Here is a 23,278-nt window from a genome sequence, read left to right on the forward strand (position 1 = left end):
AGTGAACACTTACGTGGGTTTTCAACAGCAGAAATAGTACTAACCAGAATTAGGACAATCCTCTTCTTAATCTCTTAAAACTTGACTGAGTGTCCCTCCTACAAGCTCACACTATACCCTGTACCTATCACTCCCTGACATTAATGAGAAAATGTATGCCACAGGGTGAGGAAGAAAACCAACCAACCAACCAACCAACCAACCTTGGGAAGGGAAGAAATATACAACATTATCAGTGGTTGCCTCTAGGTGGCAGGATAACACAGTTTTATTTATGCTTCATGCTTTTCCGAGCCTTCCAAATTTTCTATAATCATGTATCCATTTATAATGAGAATTTTTCTTTTGTACAATTTTTCTTAAGGTAGAAAACAGTGGCCCCTGAGCCAAAGGGCATGCATCAAATTAAGAAAAATATTCTCTAAACAAATGTCTTGGATTGGCTGCTGTTGGCTCTTGGAGCCTCTTTCCTATACCTCTTGCTGGTTAATCCTGAAGTATGGCACACAGCAAGCATTCAGTATTTATTGATTTGGTTTATTATTGGTAGGATAAGAAATGCTGCACACACGTATGGGAGTGTGGATGAATCAGAGTCAGCCTACCCATGGGAATGTCTGCTCCATGAAGGCATTTTCCCTATTTGTTTTGTTCACAGCTTAGCTGTACACTAAGCTCCTACAGGAAACAATAAATATTGGCTAATTAAATGAAAAACAAAAAGAACAAAACAAAAATCAGCCTAAAATTCCCACTGAAATCATGGAAAAGCATTATGGTGGTTTTAAAGTAATGCTTTAGAGAATACTAAACTCCAACGTCCTACAAAGCAAAATACTTAATTATATTTGCCTTTTGCCTCTCTGCAGTCTCTGAAAGTAAATTCGGGTGAGAAATGCCCAGACCGTCCATCATGTCAGGAAACAGCAAGCTGAATCTTGAAACCCAGCCTGCTATTGACCATTTGATTAGAGACAGAGACATCACACTGACTGATTTGTAAAAGGGGACAAGGGGACACCACCTGATTATCAGGCCTTTCCATCCAGTCTAGTTTCTGATTATTTACATTAATACCCACCAAATATTCTGAGAACCCATTTATCACCATAATAACAACAGATAACATTTACTGACCACCTATTATGTATTATCTCTAATCCTTATAACACCTTGGAGATGAAGATCATTCCTGGTTTACTGAGGCCAAGAGTAGCCACATACCCAGTAAGTGGTAGAACCTAGATTCAAACCAAATTTGCTCCACAACTCTGCAGTACACAAAATGTATGCACAGTCCACCCCGCTACACCCCTCCTACAGACACCGATATCCCTGTCCCTGGCCACATAAAATATGACCCTGAGAACTGCTGACCTAGATTTTATTGGACATTTGATAGTAAGATGTAATAATAAAGCAAATGAGGTATAGCCTTTACTCACCCAAGACAAATCTGGAAATTATCTGCAGAAATACGTCGACAGGGTCTCTCCCTCAAAATCTGAAAACACTATACCTCAGATAAGTTTTCATGCTTGCTCTCGGTGCTTTTCTGCACTGCAGTATACTCAAAATAAGGGCAGGGATACCGAGGAGGAAGAATCTGAAACCTCCAACACTGACTTTGGAGGTGAGAATAGCATCACCTCCAATGACTGAGAAGTCATCCCCTACACGTCCTCTACCCTACAGTCCTGGGAAGCTGCAGATCCACGAGTTATCCTTCTGGTCATTACTCCCAATTACTTAGAGAGAGAAACTGGCATCAAAAGAATTCAGGCAACAAATAGAGCTCACCAAAGTTGTAAATCAGTTTTGCCAGCAGAGAGGAAATGGCAGCATGCCAAGGAGACCTCCCTTCCTAGCATTCCTAAGAAAAAAAAAATAAAAACGGCAATGCCTGTGTGAAAGTTATGCTTATTAAGGAGGAGAGGAAGAGACTCCTTGTCTACACATTTTAAATTGGTGCTCTGGAATAATCTTAGTCTACCCTTTAAGAATGCTCTGTCTCCCATCCCCATCTTTACTTGTGGCTGGATTTGGTGCAAAAGATCAATTGTAACAATGATGGATTATTCCCTATCTCATCACATCCAATTTCAAAGATGGAAGTACTTCTCAGTCTTGCCCACCTCTAACAGAAAATTAAGACATCAGCCTTTAAACTAGTATGCTCTAGTGAATTGTCAACAACTTAACCACACAAAAGCCTGCCACTATCTAATAGATGATCTTCACTCAGAAGAGACACAGGCAGCATTCAGTGAGTTCAGGAAAACACATCCATCAGAAGTCAATGCTAATTTTAAAATATCTTTAAAATAATTTACTTAAAAATTAAATCTGGAGTTCTCAACCCTAGCTTATTTTGAAAATGAAAAATGTCTGGCCATATAAATATCTGACTCAATAGATAAGAGGTGGGAACTTTTTTTTTCAAGCTGTGTAGGTGATTTGGCTGCACAGCCAGACTTGAGAGCCACTTTGTTATATATTGTTAATTATGCTTTGCCAATCTGTGATTCATTTAGGAATATGCTTAAAAATAATGGGGGAGGGAATGGGATATAAATAAGTATAGCCATGTGTTGACAACTGTTGAAGCTGGGTAACAGGTACATGGGGGTTCATTATACTGTTTGCAAACTTTTGTGTATGTTTGAAAATCTCATAAATTAGAAATATTTTAAATTAAGACTTTATCTTGCTAGATCCCCCCATTCCATCCTCCACATTGCTCCCAGAGCAATCTCCCTCAAACTCAAAATCTACCTACAACATCAAGTGTAAACTCCTTACCTAACCAGTATCCAAGACCTCTAGGACCTAGTGCCTGCTTACCTCTCTTACCAGGGCCATGACATTACATAATATTCCTCTTGGCTCCCCACGCTTTAACCATGTCAAGTTTTTACAGTTTCCCTACCATTCAAGACCTTTGATACCTTGACTCAGATTGTTCTCTCTGCTAAAATGGCTGCTCCCTGCATATATTCCCTAGAGCTCAGCTTAAATGTCACTTCCTCTGTCAAGCTTTTTCAGATATCCCCTCCCCCAGAGTAACACTGATCACTCTCTCCTTTGTGTCCCCACTGTATCCTGCACATACCCTCAATCAACACACCTCTCTTTATTTACATGTCAGTCTCCCCACTAGAGTGAGTTCTGCATGAGTGGGATTCTATTTATCTTTGCATTCCTGTTGCCAGCATAGGAACTGTCACTTAGTAGATTAATAAATGAATGAATGACTACCCAGTGAATGTTTAAAAAGCTAAAAATTCCAAATCACTTTAAACGCTTTTTTAAAGTGACATTTTCAACTGAGAAAACCAATTTATACAACTCATTCAATCTTCATCTTTCATTCAACAAATAGTTATTAATATGCTACATGCAGGGCATTGTGATAGGTGCTATGAGATGGTCAGGTGTAAATCAGAGAAAAAGGAAGACTAGAAGCAATGGTAATATAAAAGCAACAAAAAGCCAGTACACAAAACATACAAATTACAGCTTCCTAGTGGTCAAAGCAAAGCTGGAAACACAACCAATTACAAAATCAACACACTACATAGGATAAATCCTTATGTAACACCAACCATAATCTTCTTGCTTTTTAAAAAAATTTGGATTTTTAGAGATTAAAGTTGCATAAAGCAGAGTACACCTTTAGCGAAAGTGAAACAATTTTAGCCCAGCTTTCACCTTTGGGCATAATGCTTTGGTCTAGGAAAAAAAATACACACACACACACACACACTAGGAAATATAAGCCCAAACAACAGCAATTTGGACATCCTCTTAATGACACTTGGAGAAATCTTTAGATTTATTTGTGTCCTATATTGAGGGAGCACCACAAAAATCCTAAATTCTATGGAAAATTTTCACCTATGTGGGTATTTTTCTGAGAAGATAGTTGATAGCTTTCATTGGCTTCTTAAAGAGATCTGTGACCTGAAAAACATTAGGAACTATCACCCCCAGAAATATCTCCAAGACACTGTGTGCTTAGCCACTACAGTGTTTTCACTTTCATTTATGAAACACAGGCGTACGGTATTTCCCTTAAAGCCACATGACAGGCCACTGTCAAATACAATAAAGACAGTACAGGAAACCAAAGAAACAGAATTCCAACCCTTGTGCATTATTCAGCTCCAATTCTCTCATGTCCCTAGGTTTATAAAGAAATATTCAGCATCTCTAAAATTAAACCTCCTCTATGTAAGGGGGAATTCTGTATTCCTGGATAAAATACTCTAGTTCTGTATCCTGAAGACAGGTAGAAAAGGCACAATCCTTTCATAAAAAGGTTAGATTAAGTATATTTCTAAATAAAAGCTAGGTTTTAATGCCTTAAAATATTCTGACAAAAGATATATCTATATGACGGGAAGAGAGAACTTAGTATTTATCTGCTACCATACATGAGGATTATTATTTTTTTTAATTTAAAAGTAGAAACTGAGGAATACTACTTGGAAGCAAGTAAAAGTGAAATAGAGGACAACAACAGAATGGAAAAGCCTGGGAGTCAAGCTGGGCTTAAATTCCACTTACTAGGTGTATAATCTCAGACAAGTTACTCCAAGTCAGTAACCTCTGTAAAATAAACAACACAGTCTATCTCATAGGATTGTGCCTGGCAAAGAGTAAGCCATATTATTATGTCTTATTTCTTTTAGCTCCAGATTAATCTAAGGGCAGCAATCTTATGCTGGGTATCTCTCTCACACACACACACACACACACACACACACACAGGATCAAGAGCCAAAAAAAGCTGTTTTTTTCCCCAGCCTTTCTACATGTTATCTGCATATGAAGAACATAAAGTATTTATTAATCTCCAAACTGTCTGCCTTAATTACGGACATAAACTTAACTTTGATGACAAGATTAGGAAGCTCCAGGTCTCACTCTCAAGTTAGTTATAGTTCTCCAAAGGTTAGTCTACTAAATAATGTTCGGGCCATGCCACTTAAGCATCAAAATTTTTAAGTGTACCTCAACTATTCTGAGCTACTTTTAATGAATTTGGAAGGAACAAAGATTCTTTTACATGGTTAATAAGTTATTTATAGCAATTATCAACATGGCAGCAAACTCCTTTCAGAATTGAGAACAATTCCAACTTCACAGGTTTGTTACAAGGATCAAATTAGTTCACTGATAAGAAAGCTTTAAAACAAAGCCTTTAGAAAAAAAGATTATGTCCCAACATATAGACTAAACTGGCTCTGTTTGAGTAAATTTAAACACCACTACATACAGCCCGGCACACAGTCATTTCCAATGTTCTTTAAATAAACCAGACAATGTGAACAATCTGCTGCTTTAAAACATTTATAACTGAAAGGTGTTTGCTAAAACTGTAAGAATAGTGTGCAAAGGCACTCTAGTTCCCTGACACAAACTGACTTTGTGACTTTAGGACAATCTGGGCCTCAAACATGTGTAAAATGGAAATATAATAAATAAGATCCCTTAAAACACTGTCTATAACACTATGCCTTCAGTTCAAGACAAATGTTAAAGGTATTAAACATGAACAACCTGAATTATTCTCAAAACCTATAGAGCAAAAAGTAACCAACCCAGTTTGCTACTTGGCCAAATTCCAACTTAAAAAAAAACTATTAAAAAATATTAGGGGCTTCCCTGATAGCGCAGTGTGTGAGAATCCGCCTGCCAGTGCAGGGGACACGGGTTCGAGTCCTGGGCCGGGAAGATCCCACGTGCCACGGAGCAACTAAGCCCATGCACCACAACTACTGAGCCTGCGCTCTAGAGCCTACGAGCCACAGCGACTGAGACCACATGCCACAACTACTGAAGCCCGCGTGCCTAGAGTCCAGGGTCCACAACGAGAAGCCACCGCAATGAGAAGCCCGCGCACTGCAACGAAGAGCAGCCCGCGCTCGCTGCAGCTAAAGAAAGCCTGCACGCAGCAACGAAGACCCAACACAGCCAAAAATAAATAAATAAAATTTTTTAAAGAAAGTATTAGAAGGGGCTTCCCTGGTGGCGCAGTGGTTGAGAGTCCACCTGCCGATGCAGGGGACACGGGTTCGTGCCCTGGTCCGGGAGGATCCCACATGCCATGGAGCAGCTGGGCCCGTGAGCCATGGCCGCTGAGCCTGCACGTCCGGAGCCTGTGCTCCGCAACGGGAGAGGCCGTGACAGTGAGAGGCCCGCGTACCGCAAAAATAAAAAAAAGAGTATTAGAAGATAAAACGCAGGGAATTATTCTTGTAATCTTGGCAAAGAAAAGATCTCCCAAGAAAGATGTGCAACCTAGAAACCATAAACAAAAGAATTTGACTACATAAAAATTCCAAACCATAGAAAATATCTGCAACAGGAAAAATAAAGGGTTAATATTTCTAATATACAAAGAACACCCAAAACTCACTAAGACAATCTTATTGAAAACCAAGTAAAAGGGAACTTGTAATTTGCAGAGGATATAAACATTTGCTTATCCTTATTAGTAACTACAAAAATGCTAATCAAAACAAGGAGATGTGATTTCTCGCTCAACAGACTGGTTAAAATTAAAAGGACCAACTGTATCTTGTTTTGGCAAATGTAGGTGGAGAAAAGGACACTCACAAACACTTCGGTGGAAATGGCAATTCTATATAGCCTTTCTGGAGGTCATTTTGGCAGTACCTATCAAAAAATTAAATGGGTACCACCCTTTGATTCAGGATGAATTCTATTTCCAAGGCTCAACAACAGGGAATGATGAAATTATAGCAGATTCATGCTTTTGGGATGCAACGCAACCATTAAAAAGAATGGAGTCCAGCCATGTATTCTAATGTATAAAAATACGTATAGTACATAAATGGATAAGCATAGTATGTAAACGTTAAAGCTATAAAAGAATATGTACACATTGTTAACAGATATAAAAGGAGACCATCATTTGTGGGGGGGTACTAATTTTTAACTGAAATGTTTATTTTGTTTGAATCTTTTTTTTTAATAGCAAACGTCACTTTTATAATTTAAAACAGTTGAAAAGGAAGGGAAAAAAAGATGAGCTTAGAAAACATCACTTTAATTTGAAAGTTTTACAAGCAGGAAATTTAGTCACATCTATAGATTTATAGCATCCATAAATATGCATGAAAACATGCAACCAAATCGAATTGTCCCATGAAAGAGCTCCAAATTGACCTTATGTTGAAAAGTAATAACCATAGTCAAAAGGGCAAAAGAAACTAAGCCTTCTTTGAACTTCTGACTTTCTCATTTACCTTTCTACTCCCTTAAATTTCCTCCATTTTTTGGGTTAACTTTCTTATAGGAAGGGGGCCACTTATTTTGCACTTCTATGGATGACACCTGCTGGCATATTTAGAAATACAGATAATAAATTCAGTTTCAAGGAAAGATACAGCATAGTGGAAACATACCAAACTAGATAACCTGGTTCAATGGCCAACTCCACCCCTAAGCAGCCATGTTACCTTGGGCAAGTCATTTCCCCAAAACCTGTGCCTATAAAATAAGGAGTTTGATGTAGACAATACCAAATATAAGGGTCTTATCCAGCTCTTCTGTTGGACATGGAGAAGACTACCGCCACTGGTAATTTGTTTTGCTAGAGGTAGATATGTGAATTCACCCATGCAGGCAGTCTGCCTTTACTTTTAAAAAGCAAAAATCTAAAATCCTCTATGTAAAAGGTTGTATTCAAGCGACATCTATACCTCTCCAGACTATACTTCCTTTTAAGGCTGGCCTCACCAAGACAGTTAAGGAAATTTGAGAAGCAGGGAACTGGAGCTCCAGATTAGGTCAACAGACTGCAAGGCACTCTAAGCTGGAGTAGTCAAGCTAGTCCCTGTAAAACATGGCAGCAGATATAGATACAAAGAGAGAGGCATCTATAACAATGATACTGGATATATCCAGGTTTATACTCTTCTCTTATACTAATGTATGTCCCTAGCTCCTTGTACTTAGAAACACTCAGAGAATGCTTGTTGAACTGAAGAGAAGTAAGATGTGAGAGGGAAAAAGAAGATATAATATTAACAACAATAACAACAAAACCAACAATGGTTTCCAGTTTATTGAGGCCTTACTATGTGCCATATGCTATATTTTATACAATATATGAAATGTTAAAAGTGCTACTCAAGGGCTTCCCTGGTGGCACAGTGGTTAAGAATGTGCCTGCCAATGCAGGGGACATGGGTTCAAGCCTTGGGTCTGGGAGGATCGCACATGCCACGGAGCAACTAAGCCCATGCGCCACAACTACTGAGCCTGCACTCTAGAGCCTGCGAGCCACAACTACTGAGCCCACGCACCTAGAGCCCGTGCTCCGCAACAAGAGAAGTCACCGCAATGAGAAGCCCATGAACCGCAACGAAGAGTAGCCCCCGCTCGCCACAACCAGAGAAAAGCCCGCACGCAGCAACGAAGACCCAACACAGCCAAAAACAAAAATAAATAAAAATTTTAAAAAGTGCTACTCAAGTATGTTAATAGTGGTGATACTGATAACCATTAGGAAGACTCATGGGTTACTAAGGTTACAGGAGAACCTTGAACAAACTAAAACACTAGGGGGCTGTGTAGCTGGAGGGTGGGAGATCAAGGCAATCAATGTACTGCACACCACCACAGAACTGGGTAGGACCATTCAGGGGGTATGAATGTGACTCCAAAGGCTTGGCAAAGCAAAAAACTACTCTGGTGGAACGTTCAGTTATCACTGGCCAGAGACTTAGCCCCCAAATGATCAAAGAACAAATACCATTCCTCCTTAACCACAGACTTGAAGGATCCAGACAGGCTGTGCTAACTGGCCATCAGTTCACCAGTGTGACTGCCCATCTTTGAGCTGTCAGAGGGGTTAAGTGAAATAGTATGTTAAAGAAATTACCATATACTTAACCACCTACAGTATACTAACACCTTATATTTTCACATTTAACCCCAATAAACCCATAAATAAGGTATTTTTCCCAGATGAAGCAACTGATAGGTTAAGTTAACTTGTCCAAAGGGACAGAACTAGTTAAGTTGCCAGAAAAAAATTTAAAACCCGAGCATTTATTCTGCCTTTCTTATATAAACTATAAATTATTCCAGCCAATACATGAAAAGAAAATGAGAGTTAAAACACCATTTTGCAACTCTCAATGAATTAATAATGGATCTAAGCTTTGGGCAGCAGTGGCTGTTAACATCAAAAAGAAAAAAAATCCAAGACACCACTACAACCTAACAAATGTAAATGAACACACCACCGCCAAAGGGAATGAATCTGAATTTATAAAGCCTCTGGATGTAGCTATCAATTTTTAGGAAATATAGAGGACAGAAGAACATATTGAACTATACTGAGTATGCAATCAGCAAAATTCAGTCTGGGAAATTCTACAGGTCAAATGGCCTGAGTTTGTCAATAGACAAAGTATAAAGAAAAGGAAGAAAGGGAAGCTACAGATACTTAAAAGACAAACTGAGTTTTTAAAAATGGACAAATTACACTGTCCAGGGATGCACACTTGTATGATTAAAACCATAAAAGAATGCAAAGAAGTGACTACTATCAAGTCAGAATAGTAGTCACTTTCCAGAGGGAGGGAGGATACTGTGATGGGGATGGGCACATGGAGGGACTTCTAGGGTGACAGGCAAAATTCTATTTCTTGACTTGGGTGGTAGTAACAAAAGTGCTTTAAGATAATTTATTAAACCATAAATTTGTTTGGGGATAGTTTTCCATATTTGTTTTCTATTTTTTTAACAATAAAAGGAAAACATTTTAATCACATTAAAGTTTCCCACATATAGTAAGATTCCATTTTGTATGAAATGCCCCAAATAAGCAAATCTATAGACATAAAATAGATTAGTGGTTGGTTGTGAGAAAGGAGAAGGGGAGTGATTAATGGCCACTGGGTTTCCTTTAAAGATGATAAAAATGTTCTAAAATTGATGTAGTAATGGTTGTACAACCATGAACATACTAAATAAAAACCACTTGTATACTTTAAATGGATGAATTGTATGGTATGTGAACTATACCTCAATAGAGATGTTAATAAAAGTCTAAGACACCCCAATTAAGTCAAGACACACTTTAAAAATAAAACTGGGGCAGAGCCTGAGAATCTGCATTTCTGACAAGTTCCCAGGTGATGGTGCTGATGCTGATCTGGGGACCACATTTTGAGAACCACTGCAATGAAGGATTTCAAAACTGCTTCTAGCTGAAGGCAGTACTAATCAGCACTGAAGAGTCAAGTGTTTTACTCAGGAACTGGGAAAGTAGTCCTGAATAAAAAGTTAACACTTTGTGCCAAGCACTGTTCTATTCTACTGGTTCCCTGACCATTAACACCAGCATCTCCTTGGGAACTTGTTGGAAATGCAAAATCTAGCCCCACCCCGACCTACAGAATCAGAAACTCTGGGGATGGGGCCCATCAATCTGTGTTTTAGCTAGCCCTCTAGGTGATTCTGATGTTCCCTAAAGTTTCAGAACTACTGTTCTATGAACTTTATATGCATTAACTCAGCTAAACTTCTCAAAAACTCTATGAGGTAGGTAACACTATTATTACCATTTTATAGATTAAAAACTGTGGCACATAGGTTAAGTAATTTTCACAAGATGACACAGCTGATAAGCAATGGAGTTGGAACTTGAACCCAGGGAGTTTGGGTTCTTAATCACTGTGCTGAAAGCTCTTTCCACCTATAAGAATTCAATCAGCAGAATGCAGTAATAGAAAATTAGTAGGGGAAGTTTAAAAACAAACAAACAAAAAAAGCAAAGACGGGAATTCCCTGGTGGTCCAGTGGTTAGGCAGGACTCCACGCTTTCACTGCCAAGGGCCCAAGTTCAATCCCTGGTCAAGGAACTAAGATCCTGCAGGATGCGCGGTGTGGCCAGAAAAACAAACAAAAAACAAAGACCAGGAAAAATACACCTCACTATAAAGACAGGAAAATAAGAAAATAATTGTAGCAAATAAGTAATCATTAAAGCAATCTTCCAAATGTGTTCCAAAATATAAGCAGCCACCAAATACAATATACCCAAGTATTTCCAGAGCAATTATCTTGGTACCTAATTATAAGGACTTAAAATTTGTGTTATGCTAAAGATGGCACATAAATTCATGGCAGTATGTTCACACTTACCAATCTTTAAAGTCTAAATGATTATACTAAGAAGTCATTCCAGAATAATTTGCATCTCCCTACTCCTTGTCCCTTTCAGTCACTACTTAAAGATTACTGAAAAGGAAAAACTGCTTTCTTTCAATATCTAAGATTATACAATCAGAATCTCAGAGTTGAAAAAGAATTTTCACATTCACCTAGTCCAGTCATCAATCCAAACTGAATCAATCTACAATACTAATCTCCATTTAAAGATATATTAATAAGAAGTTGAAAGAAATTCCAATTTTCTGTAAAATCACATTCTGGAACTAATCCATGTCACCACTGTAATTTTTAAAGCCAAATGACTAAAACTTTTAACTAAAAGTTGAAAATGCTCAGGTTAACAGCTCAAACAAAACCTACAGCTGTTTTACTCAGAGAGAACCACTCCTTCACTATCTGAAAGTGTTTCTATACCAAGCTGGTCAACAAGTACATCAAGTTTTAGCAACTCAACCCTTATGACACATCAAATGAGAGGGCTTCCAAAGAATCTGAGCTGAATTATCCCTGACATTAACATATAAACATCTGATAACCGGTCATTGAGGAAACAAGTCAGAGAACAATATAGCAAAACACCCAATTGCTTGTTACTGTCAACTTTACAGATAGTGAGATCACTGTAAAGCAGCCAAATATGATTACAGCTACACATCAGATTTTAACAATTTAATCAAACTGCAAGAGAGGTAACGTAGAATGTGAAAGGCAAATATATTCAAAGCAACCAATTCTGGCATTTCAGTAATACTCTGAATCCACGGTTGAAAACACACAACAAAAGGGAAAAGCAGCAATAGATTTCCATTGTAAACTTGTAATTCTGGAAACAATTCAAATATTGAAATGTCTACTGTGTGCAAAGCTCTCTCCCAAAACTCTAGTTATCCTAGTTTCACAAACTCAGGATTACAAGGTTTAAGCGATATTGTTCAAACTTCCTAACTACAGAAAACTCAGGACAAGGGTAAATGTCTAATCACTATACATAATGTGCTCAAATTCTTTTCTTGAACAAATGGATTTCACTGTAATTCCCAAGAAATCACTTCTTTAATACCTAGTCAATTTACAACTAAGGATCTGATTTCTCCATTAATGAACAAAGAACTGAAAAGCCTGAACTCATGATCCATAGCACTGATGATTCACAATCATATTTCATCTAAATACCTCAGAAACTTTCATTCATGACCTCTAACCTTCTCTGCCCCTTCAACTTGTAATCACTCTCATTTCAAAGGTAGGCACAAGTGGCCTTGCTCTGCCCCCAACGTGTGCTTAAGTCAAAGGCTGACTGGAGCATATGTGCCCAACTTCCATTCTCAGGTTTTGACCATGGAAGGGACATGCAGTAGATCCTACGATGGCCAATGCTGAACAAGGAAAGAAATGAACAGTTTAAAGGACTCTATGTTGGGGGAACAGCATTTCCAGAAGAAATAAAATGAAACAATAAATAACCACAGGAAAACTACAGTTGTGTATAATAGCTGAAAATCAAGATGTCTAAGTGGAAGCTCTCAAAAATTGTTTAGTATTGCCATTTCAAAAACTGTATTACAGCCAGAGGAACTCATCACTAAGTCTTAAAAGCTTAGAAGTTATGGGTCAGAGCAGCTGAGATACCAACATCAAAAGAATAAAAAGCAACATTATAAGATAGTATAAAAATAACTAAACTACCTAAGGAAATTGAAACCATGATGAAAAACCCCAAAGGCACAATCAGGTCATTATCTAGGAAACATTAGCTTCTTCCACAAGGAGGCCTACTTTTCATGTGGAGCAGTAAGCAGGGCCAAGACATGGAACTGAAGTCAGGTATCAATTAAATCAGACTCTGCCACAGAAAAAGGAACCCATGACTAGTTATTTTGGGATAGTGCCTAGGCCAGCAGTATCAACTCCAACTGGGATATAGGAGATTACTGCCATTGTTCCATTATAATGGGGTCCTCCAGGGTCTTTAATTTAGTAAGAATGGGTTAGATACCACTTTGAGAATGTAATCACCAAATGTGGGGGAAACTCTACAGGATAAGTTCTTCAACAAATAAATTGGAAGAAAAAGAATAGGGAGGGAACCTGCAGATTAAAATAGATTTAAGAAAGATATCAATCTTCCTTTGTGATAAATGGACTTTCTTTGGATCCTGATTCAAACTAAAACTTGAACACTAGCTTCATATTTGATATTTTTAAAAATCAGTTAATTTTTTATCATACTGAAAGTCTTAGCCAGTGCAATACAGTGAGAAAAAGAAAAACAATCAGTTAATTTTCTGAGTTGTGGTAATGGTTTTGATGTTTAAAAGAGCCCTTTATCTTTTAGATACAAATATTTTGCAAATAAAAAGAGAACAGCAGGGGTTTATTTCAAAATAATCCAAGGGGTAGGGGTAGGGGCCTCAGTGGGTAGAAGTATAGATGAAAAAGAATGGCTGCAAGTTGGCAACTGTTAAAGCCGGTGATGGGTACACAGGGGGATCATTATATTATCCAATTTTTATATGTTCGAAAAATTCCAAAAAATTGGTTAGACATAGTATCTTGCAATTTTATTTTTTGAATGATTCTTAGAGTGACTTAAAAAATCATGTACAGACAGAATTCATTTAAATTTTAATTTAGTAATGAGCTCCATTTAAACACAAGAAACAGCCAGTACCACATCAGATCCAGACAATGGAAGAAACCAAAGTATCTCAATTACAGAATGGAAATACATACACCCCCACCATCTCCATTCCAGGAAGTATAATACAAATACTACCCACAAAGATCCACAAAAACTAACCTAAAATCACAGCCAATCATACTCATCCTGGTAGGAAATCTCAACACTGCTCCAACAGCTTCCTGAACCTTCCTGACCAAGTTGGTCTGCTGGTTCCTCTGGAGTGCTAACCCACTCAGGTCAGACTACTGGAGGACCTACAAAAAAAAAAAAAGGAGGGGGAGAGATACACAACACATTTATTAGGGTGTGGGGGAGCTAACCATTATATCAACGTTCAAACATAATCACAGTTATTATTTCTTAAGCAATAACCCTCACATAACAATTTTCATTTTTTAGGACCTGCTTTGAGCAGCAACAAGAATTCAGAACCAAAGCTAAAGCAATTCTTCTGACATTTAGACAACATCCCCGAAAACTCAGCTCTCAATTGCAATGAAATTATAGGGAATAGTGATTATTTTATAGACGAAGTTATATCCTTGTTGTGAATTGACACTAAAACAATGTTGAATTTTTTGTGAAAAAAACTGCACACATAAATTATTTTTCACCTTCATACATGCTTTTTTGGCCATACTGGGAAACAAATGATAAACACCCTGGAAACTCAGGTTGAACTCTGCCACTGAACCTTAGACAGTTTTTAACTGGTATTGCCACTCCTTCCTCCCTTCTCAGAGACCACCTAGAATAAATTAAACCTTTTAGAGTTCACACCTAGATTATCATTCCCAGATTTATTCTAGTTCCGAATGACAAAAGTCAAATTAAGGTTTAATTTCTAATCACTACTTGACCCACTGTGAAAAACACCAAGGCAAAATCTCAAAACAGAAAGCGATCTCTTGTCCTCCCATGAAAAAGGGGGAAAATTACATTACCTCCAAAGCACTTCAAACTAAATAAAGCAAACCCTAAAGCGCAAAACCAGTGTCTGCATATAGTTAATTAACAGATGGTTACCCATGGTAAAATTTTAATCCTATGTAAACTTTTCACCATCATATTCCTATTTCAAATCCCATCATCCATCCAAGGTAATTAGAAAAAAGCACTCATTTTAATATTGGTCTAATTAAAATATAAACAGTAAGGAAAACTAACATCCAAATTGAATGCAGTAACTTCTACTTAGTAAAGAGTATTAGAAAATATAAAATGGCAAAAACACAATAGGGGATAGTGTATTAAAGAACTGTCAGTAATTCACTTTGGAAAAGAAGCTTGGTATCCCAAACAACCTTTCTAAATCCTCTCAGATAGGAATTATCCTGCTCAGGTAAGCCCAAATAACAGATCCCCACACTGATCTGAGGGACCAAAGAAAGGAGGTAGGGGAAAAGCAGTAGGAACACTTAAAAACTAGCTAGCAGATGTTCTCTTTCTTACTGTGAAAAGCACAGCACCAAATTTCATTACTTTCATAGGGTGAATGACAGGACAGACCGACTTTGAAGGAGTGGAAGGAGGGAGTAGGCAAGAGACGAAACATCCCTTCCTAAAGGCAGAACACCTGGGTGTGGTTCTTGACAGGAACATTATGGCCAGGGGTCATTCCAGGAAGGTGATTTTGCATTAAAACTCCTAGACCAGAAACATAGGTAGGAATCACATTCAAACATAATAAACCACTGGAGATAAAAAGTTTGGCTTACGAGGGGGGAAAATATACAAAAATGATAGGACTGGCCTAGAAATATACTAAAAATTTACAGTTCTTTAACTGTTTCTTTAAACAAAAATCTCCTTTCCCAGGTCATAAAACTACCATATGACACAGGTGCATCTGCCAACGTATTTTTACACCAAGAAAAAGTAACCACAATTTACTGTATGCCTACCATAAGCCAGGTACTTTATAAATTGTTTAATTCTAACAACTATTAAGAGCTACTATCCCCATTATACAGATGAAAAACTGAGAATACGAAAAGTAATTTCCCCAAGGTTACAAAGTTTGATGTGAACCCAAAGCACACAGTATTTCTACCATACCAGGCTGCCTCCCTTGAGTGGGAAATGTTGGTGTCTCCTCAATATACGCAACTCTGGGGCTAAAAGAAAACAATGTAATCTAAAAAGGAAACAAATGATAGGGAATTGTCTATAGTAATCGTGGAATGGCGGGGGGTGGGGGAGAAAAAAAGTAGAACAGGGCAATGATTGAGGGGCAAGACATAATCTATCAAAGCTATTTTATTTTCCAGCACATGGGGGGGTAAATGTAGTGGAGACTGACAGGAGGCTACCTTTCTCTCTAGGGGATTCAGCTCCCAGAAAAACAGCATGGGGGTGGCGGGGAATAGAAGAAGTAATAAATCCTTAACAATTACATGAGAAACATGTAAGAGGTGGTTAGCAGCAAAAAAAGATGTCCAGACCAAGAGGCCACAGGAACTCAGAGCAAGGCAGGGAAAGGGGCGGTTCCCAAGCCTGCAAAGGGGATGGGCGGGGCGGGGGGGGGGAAGAGCAAAAAGTTAGTTCACTGGAGGGTTATTCTCTACAGCCTTTTTAGAAGTTTTTTTTCCCCCTTTTTTGAGAGGAGTGGGTGTTTATGAGGAAGGAAAGGCTAACGGCCCCGAGAACGAAGAGGTCACAAAGACTGCAATCATCCAACCACCAACCCATTCATTGTTCCACCTAAAAATGGTTGAGCAGCAGAGTTGGAGAAATCAGTGCCCTGTGCTCCGATCAGGGTCATACAGGCTTGAAGGCTACTACGACTCCATCCACGAAGACGGAATAAATGCAGGGAACAGGAAAGGGTCTCTAGTCAATGCCTGTGTCAAGTGGATCAATGGGGGGGGGGCGGGGGCGGGACGGATTAGGAGACTTGGGCTAAGCTCTGCCTTAGCAGGACCGGGGAGGGGATGACAGGAAAAAGCTTTGACTCTCCCTCTTAAATACGAGCCTCAAATATCCATGTAGATGAGGAAGATTCAAAGGGACGGTGGAATTAGGGGAGAATGGGGAAGGAATACGTCAGAGGCACCAAAGCTTGACCCGCTCTATCTTAGTTCAAAGACCATGGGAGTTGGGGAAGTACAGCCCACCTCAAGAAAAACTAGAGGATTCATTTGGGCCCCGAAGGAGCGGAAAACCGAGGCGAGCCCACAAAAAGGTAGGAGGAGGGAATCAGTCATCGTAGGTTGGTCCCATCTCCCCCGCTGCCAAATCTAACCCCCCACCCCACTCCCCAACGAACTTCAGGACTCCCGCCCCCCACCCTTCCCAACCCGCCCACTGCGGCGGCGACAACGGAGGCGTTGACCGATTGGTGGGGTAAAGGCGGGCCCACACGCGGCTGAGGCCCGGGAAATGGTGTCGCCTCAACCAACTAGAGACGGAGTGGTCTTCGCCTCAGGTTCGGCTTATTGGCACCTCGGCTTTTCGCCAATCGTCACCTCCTTAACGTCGGGTACCTGAGAGGTGTCACAAACGCGGAAAGCCAACATCTCAGTCCCGGGTCCTGGCCGGACAGACATCAGCTTCCGCCGCCATCTTAACAGCAGGCGAACCGACCCTAGTCACTGCCACCCCCCACCCGAGGTACCTCCGCCATCGCCAACGGATTCCAAGAGAACGTAACCCCGCTCCCGCGAGAACTCACCGGCTAGGAACAGCATGAGCCGAAGACGCTGCCGCCGCCTCCGCGGCTACTGCAGTCTGTAGCCGAACCGCAGCCGCCTCCGCGCGATCCCGCGAGAACCTCTACCCGACGGGAACAGCCTGAGCCCAGCCCTTCACAGACCCCTCCTCCCACCAAAGCTGAAGTCGCTACGGCTCCGTTCTCACCCTACGCGAAGCAAAAAGCAAATGACGCACAAACTCACGGAGAGCCAAGGGGCGGAGCCACTCTGCCGCCGCCGGCTCTCGCATGCGCGATCAGAACTATCGCGATAATACGTTTTGGTCTCCGCGAGACCTTCGACTTCACCGCAGGATGCCGCCCGCGCCTCGTCTTTAGGAAATGCGAGATCTCGCGAGACCTGGGGCACGCTCCTAAAAAGGAGAGAGGCGGGGCTCCATGAAAATGACTGGGAGTTTTCAGGGGAAGGGAGGAACCTCCCGTCCTGCAGGGATCTCGCCTACCACGAGGTTTCCGACCCACTGCGGAGCTGGCTGCCAAACCTCGCGATGACACAGCTCAGCGCCAAATCTCGGCCATGTCCTGAAAACTGCCTCCGCCCCCGATCTAAGGTGTCTAGAGCCTAGTGCTTGAGGAAAATTTAAAAAGTCAACCTGTTTATTCTCACGCTTCCGGGCAGAGCTGTACCAATTAACCAAACTCCATGCTGGAAGAGGAGCAATAGATCTCCCATTGTTACCTGACTCCAGGAATCACATATTATTTTGGACTAACACATAAAAGACGTTCTATCTCACAATAAGCACGCAAATGCAAATGAAAACAATGACATAACATTTTTGGCCCATTAGATCGGAAAAAAAATTTTTTAAGACCGATAATATCCAGACTCCTTCCCTCGCCGCACTGCAGGCTACTGAATCCATCTTAATCTAACTAAAGGCTCATATCGTTAGTTCTAGCTCCAAAGCCACAAATTTTAACTCCTGAGGCTTTACCTTGGCATAACCAAAAGATCCAATAAAGTGGTTTTCTCCAAACAAAGAGGTCTGCCCTCAGGAAAAATTCAAGCTTCCAAGGCGGGGGTGGGGGTTGGGGGGGAGTGCGTGCTTGAAGCTTTTAATATGGCAGTTTTTCCACGTCTAGCCAACAATGTTTCTCCAATAAATCTTGGGAGCCAATCTGGCTCGATTTGTGGGCTTTCCTATTCTAATGCATTGTTCTGTCTATTCTAATTTATATAATGTTCCTTTAGAGTACATTTTAATAGCTGGTAGTACGAGTACCCCATCTTTACTTATCTTTAAAATATTTTCTCGGTTGTTCTTAGCCATATTTTTTCTGGATGAACTTTAGAATCATATTAAGTTCCAAACACTTGGTATATTTATTGAAATTGCATGAACTGTATAAATCAACACAGAAAAAATGGACATCACTACAAAATTGAGCCTTCTTATACAGAAGCACAGTATCCCCTTCTTCACGTATGCAAACGTTCTTTCATTATATTCCTCAATAAAGTTTTGTAGTTTACTTCTAGGTATTTTTATTCTTTTTTCTTGCTATTGCGAATGGGGTTTTTTTAGTGTTAAATTTTCGAAATGCTTACTGCTTATAGATAGGAAAACTATCGATATTTGCCTATTTAGTTTTGTAATCGTACAAATAAAAAATATGTTCAACTTCACAAGTAATCAGGGAAATGCAAATGAAAACAATGACATACCATTTTTTGCCCTTTAAATTAGCCAAAATTACAAAGGTTGATGATAATTCGTGTTGGCACAACTATGGAAAAATGGGCATTCTCGCACAACATTGAAGAGTGTAAATTAGTATAGCCTTTTGGGAAGGCAGTTTGGATAAATTTATCAAAATTCAAAATGCATAAACATTTTGACCCAGCGATTACTCTTCTAAGAATTTCTCCTACAGAAATACTCATACATGAAATATACACACACACACACACACACACAAGCCCATTCATTATAGCATTGCTTGTAATAGCCCCTTCCCTCCCCCAAAAGGGAAACAAGCCAATGTACATCAATCGGGAAATAGTTAAATAAACTGTAGTACAATCATACAATTCAGCTGTTTATAAATGAGATAAATTTAGATTCCCTGATATAGGAAGATCTACAAGACATATTGTTAAGTTTTTAAAAAGCAATTAGCCGAAATGAATGTGTGTGTGTGTGTGCGCGCGCGCGTGTGTGTGTGTAGTACCATTTAGATACCAAAACCTACATATACGACGCCTAAGTAGTTACCCGCGAAGCCTGCCTGCCAGCCCCTCACCTTCCCCCTCCTCTGAGGCCGCCTTCCTCGAACCCCTGAGAGAAACGCCGAAGGCCCGGCCTTTACTCCCTCTCTAGGGCCACTTGGCCACGACTAATGCCGGTACCTCGCATCCCCACTGTCGGCCGCTCTCTCGCCGCACTGCCGGCCGCTGCCGGGCTGCCCCCGAAGATGCGGCGAGCTCTCTTCACTGGCGCCGGCCGAGGCCTGGGGGAGGGGAGAGAAGGCGGGGTTGAGGGAGGGCTGAGGCAGGCCGCCGGGTTCCTTCACCAGCCTCTCCCGCAGGCTCCCCAAGGCCGCCACCTCCGCGCCTCAGCGCAGGGTCCCGTGGGAACATCCCCCAGCGAGGAGCAGAGGACGGCTGCGAGAGCAGAGCCCGCCCCCCAGCCCGGAGGAAGACGCTCACCTCGGCGGCACTAGCAGGAGCGTGCCGGGTCCGCGGCCCTGCTTCAGACCTGCTCCCCTCGCTCGCCCTCCGTCGAAAACCTCCCCCTCCGGCTCTCCTCATACTCGTTCTGAGGCTCCGCCCCCAGCTCGAGAAGCCCCGCCCCTGCCCCCTGGGAGGGCACTCCCTCCGCGGTGAAGCCGGGTCCCCTACGGGGGACCGCGCCTGAGGTACTCCAGGCCCAGCAAACACAACCGTAGAGGATAGTAGGGTCACTAAGGAATTGGGAGTTGATTCGAGGCACGATGGAAACCGCTGAAGGGTGACGTGATTTGATGTGACTAACGTTTAAAAATTAATCTCTCCAGCTGCCTAGCGAAGAATGGGGGGCGAGAGGGCAAGCGGGGACACTGTGTGGAGGGCGGGAGATGACGGGGGCGCCTACCATAGTGAGTTTACACAGGTAAAACTCTTACTTCAGGGAGGTAGTGAGACCTCAATAAACATTCTCTTTTTCTCCTTGGTATTATTTGGGGTGACAGTGCGATTGGCAAAGAGCTTATAGAGGATCTACATCTGTGAATGCATAGGAATAAAAAGGTAGGAGTTACCACTATTAACCGTGCTTTTCTTCTGGGATGCAGAAGAAGGGAGCTTTTACTCGAAACTCTAGATACTTCGGTAAGGTTTGAATTTTTAACAAAACGCATGTAAAGTATAGAGACAAAAGCACTATCTGAAGTACTCTTGAGACATAGAGGATATAAAAACTGTAATTGTATCCTCCAGTTCTAATTCCAGCCCTCCAAAGCAGTGGATAATGCCCCAAATTGAGAATCTGATGAATGGATCCACTGCCTGCCAAATATATACATATTTACACATAAAATTTTGTGTATAATCTCAGTTTTATGGAGGCCCCTTTGAGGTAGATTGACCCATTAAATATTCTTACAATGCTATTTTTAATGGATGAATGTTACTCCATTGTAATGCTAATTATTTAACCAAGACTCGATGTTTGTCTTTTTTAATTATAAAAAATACAGGTATAAGGGCTTCCCTGGTGGCGCAGTGGTTGGGAGTCCGCCTGCCGATGCAGGGGGCGCGGGTTCGTGCCCCGGTCCGGGAGGGTCCCACGTGCCGCGGAGCGGCTGGGCCCGTGGGCGGTGGCTGATGGGCCTGCGCTTCCGGAGCCTGTGCTCCGCGGCGGGAGGGGCCCCAGCGGTGAGAGGCCCGCGTACCGCAAAAAAAATAATAATAATACAGGTATGAAATTTGATGTAACTAAATATTTGGATATTTCTGAGACTTTTCTCGAGAAATTTGTAGAAATGAAGTAGCTAGGGTCCCACCAGAAATATGAGAATTCCAGTTCATTCAAATATTCCCATACCCTCACCGATATTGCCATTATAGTTTTCAAAAAACCTTTTAATTTAATACGGACTTTGATTTTAATTACAATCTCTCACAGCATCTGAATTAATTCTAATAATCCATGGTCTCTACTCCTAATTCTAACCCTTAAATTTCTATTGTCAATTACTAGGCCCCATAAAGTCTAGTTCCCCAACTCCTAATTCTAAAATCCCACATACTCCACAACTCTAGTTTTAATTTCAGTCTGCAGCACCCTTTAGTTCTCTTGCCAGCCCCACTCCTTTTGCAGTCTTAATTTCAACTAATATCCCCCTACACGCACATGCACACACCTGTTGTTTCTATTTTTTTTAATTGTAGACTATTCAGAAATTATATGAAAGCATAAAGAAGATACCAAAAGATTAAAAACTTATAATCCTACCACATAGAGAGGACCACTCTTAATGTTTTGGTTTTATGTCCTCCCAGCCTTTTTCTATGCATTACATATGTATTTATTGTTCTAAACAAAAACAGTATCATAGCATGTTATTATTTAATAACCTAGTGAATATTTGTCATGCCATTAAATATTAGTCTGTAACAATTTTTTTTTTTTCGGTACGCGGGCCTCTCACTGTTGTGGCCTCTCCCGTTGCAGAGCACAGGCTCCAGACGTGCAGGCTCAGCGGCCATGGCTCACAGGCCCAGCTGCTCCGCGGTATGCGGGATCCTCCCGGACCGGGGCACGAACCCGTGTGCCCTGCATTGGCAGGGGCACTCTCAACCACTGCGCCACCAGGGAAGCCCTGTAACAATTTTAATGGCAACATTAAGCATTCCTTTCTTTAACATGTAATTAGTTTCGTTTTTGTTCTTTTTTCATTTTAAAAATGTTTGCCTAATTACACATGAATGAATACATTATTGCAAAACACTCAAAACAGAAAAATGTAAAGTTCCTCTTGTATACACATATAGAAATACATAGCAGTGTTTTTTACTTTTTAAAAATATAAATGGCATCCTATTTTATGTATCGTTCTAATTGCTTTATTCACTTACTATGTCTTGAAGATCCTTCCATGTCAATATATATAAATCTACCTGATTCATTTTACGTACTGCATAGTATTCCATTGAATGAGTGTACTAGAGTTAACTATTGATAAGTAACCTATTGATAGATACAAAATTGTTTTCAATCTTATACTGTTACAGTGCTTTTTTAATTACTATTAACAGTGCTATGCTAAAATATTTCTGTAAGATAAATATGAAGAAGTAAAATAGGTGGCTCAAACAGCACTTTTTGGAATTTTAATAGGTAATGCCAAATTGCCATGCAGAAAGACCCAGTTTACACCTACATTAGGAGTGAATAAGAATAACCATTTCCCTAAATTTTTATCCATGCCAGTATTAACCAATCATTTCAATGTTGTACCAATGTGATGGTTGAAAAATGTCTCATTATTTGTGTTTCCCTGATTATTATCGAAGTTAAGGAATATGTTCATATGATTTTTTGGCCATTTGCTTTTGTTGTTTGGTGACTTTGCCTGTTCATATCTTTTATTTGTCTTCCAATGGGATTTTTTGACTTCTTATTAAATTATGTAGTCTGGATATAAATCTTTGTTACAGGTATGGGAAATTTTTTTGC

The 23,278-nt window shown here is 40.4% G+C and overlaps 1 protein-coding gene across 8 annotated transcripts in view; it reads right to left on the bottom strand.

Moving 5' to 3' along the window:
* The window catches only part of HUWE1 (HECT, UBA and WWE domain containing E3 ubiquitin protein ligase 1), a 143,248-nt gene extending 122,896 nt beyond the window's left edge, over positions 1 to 20,352 (bottom strand). For 5 of the 8 annotated variants that reach the window (XM_082864981.1, XM_082864980.1, XM_082864983.1 and 2 more), the window contains exons 1-3: positions 20,269 to 20,352; positions 19,969 to 20,069; positions 14,021 to 14,157 (exon numbers count right to left, since the gene is read on the bottom strand). The gene's annotated coding sequence lies outside the window, so the exon portion shown is untranslated. Of the gene's footprint in view, positions 1 to 14,020; positions 14,158 to 17,576; positions 17,756 to 19,968; positions 20,070 to 20,268 lie in introns of those variants that run through there. The other 3 variants (XM_082864978.1, XM_082864977.1, XM_082864979.1) reach the window with 3 other exon arrangements.
* Positions 20,353 to 23,278: the final 2,926 nt, after the last annotated feature.

Source organism: Leucopleurus acutus (genome assembly GCF_964270905.1).
Source record: "Leucopleurus acutus genome assembly, chromosome: X".
Lineage (NCBI taxonomy): Eukaryota > Metazoa > Chordata > Mammalia > Artiodactyla > Delphinidae > Leucopleurus > Leucopleurus acutus.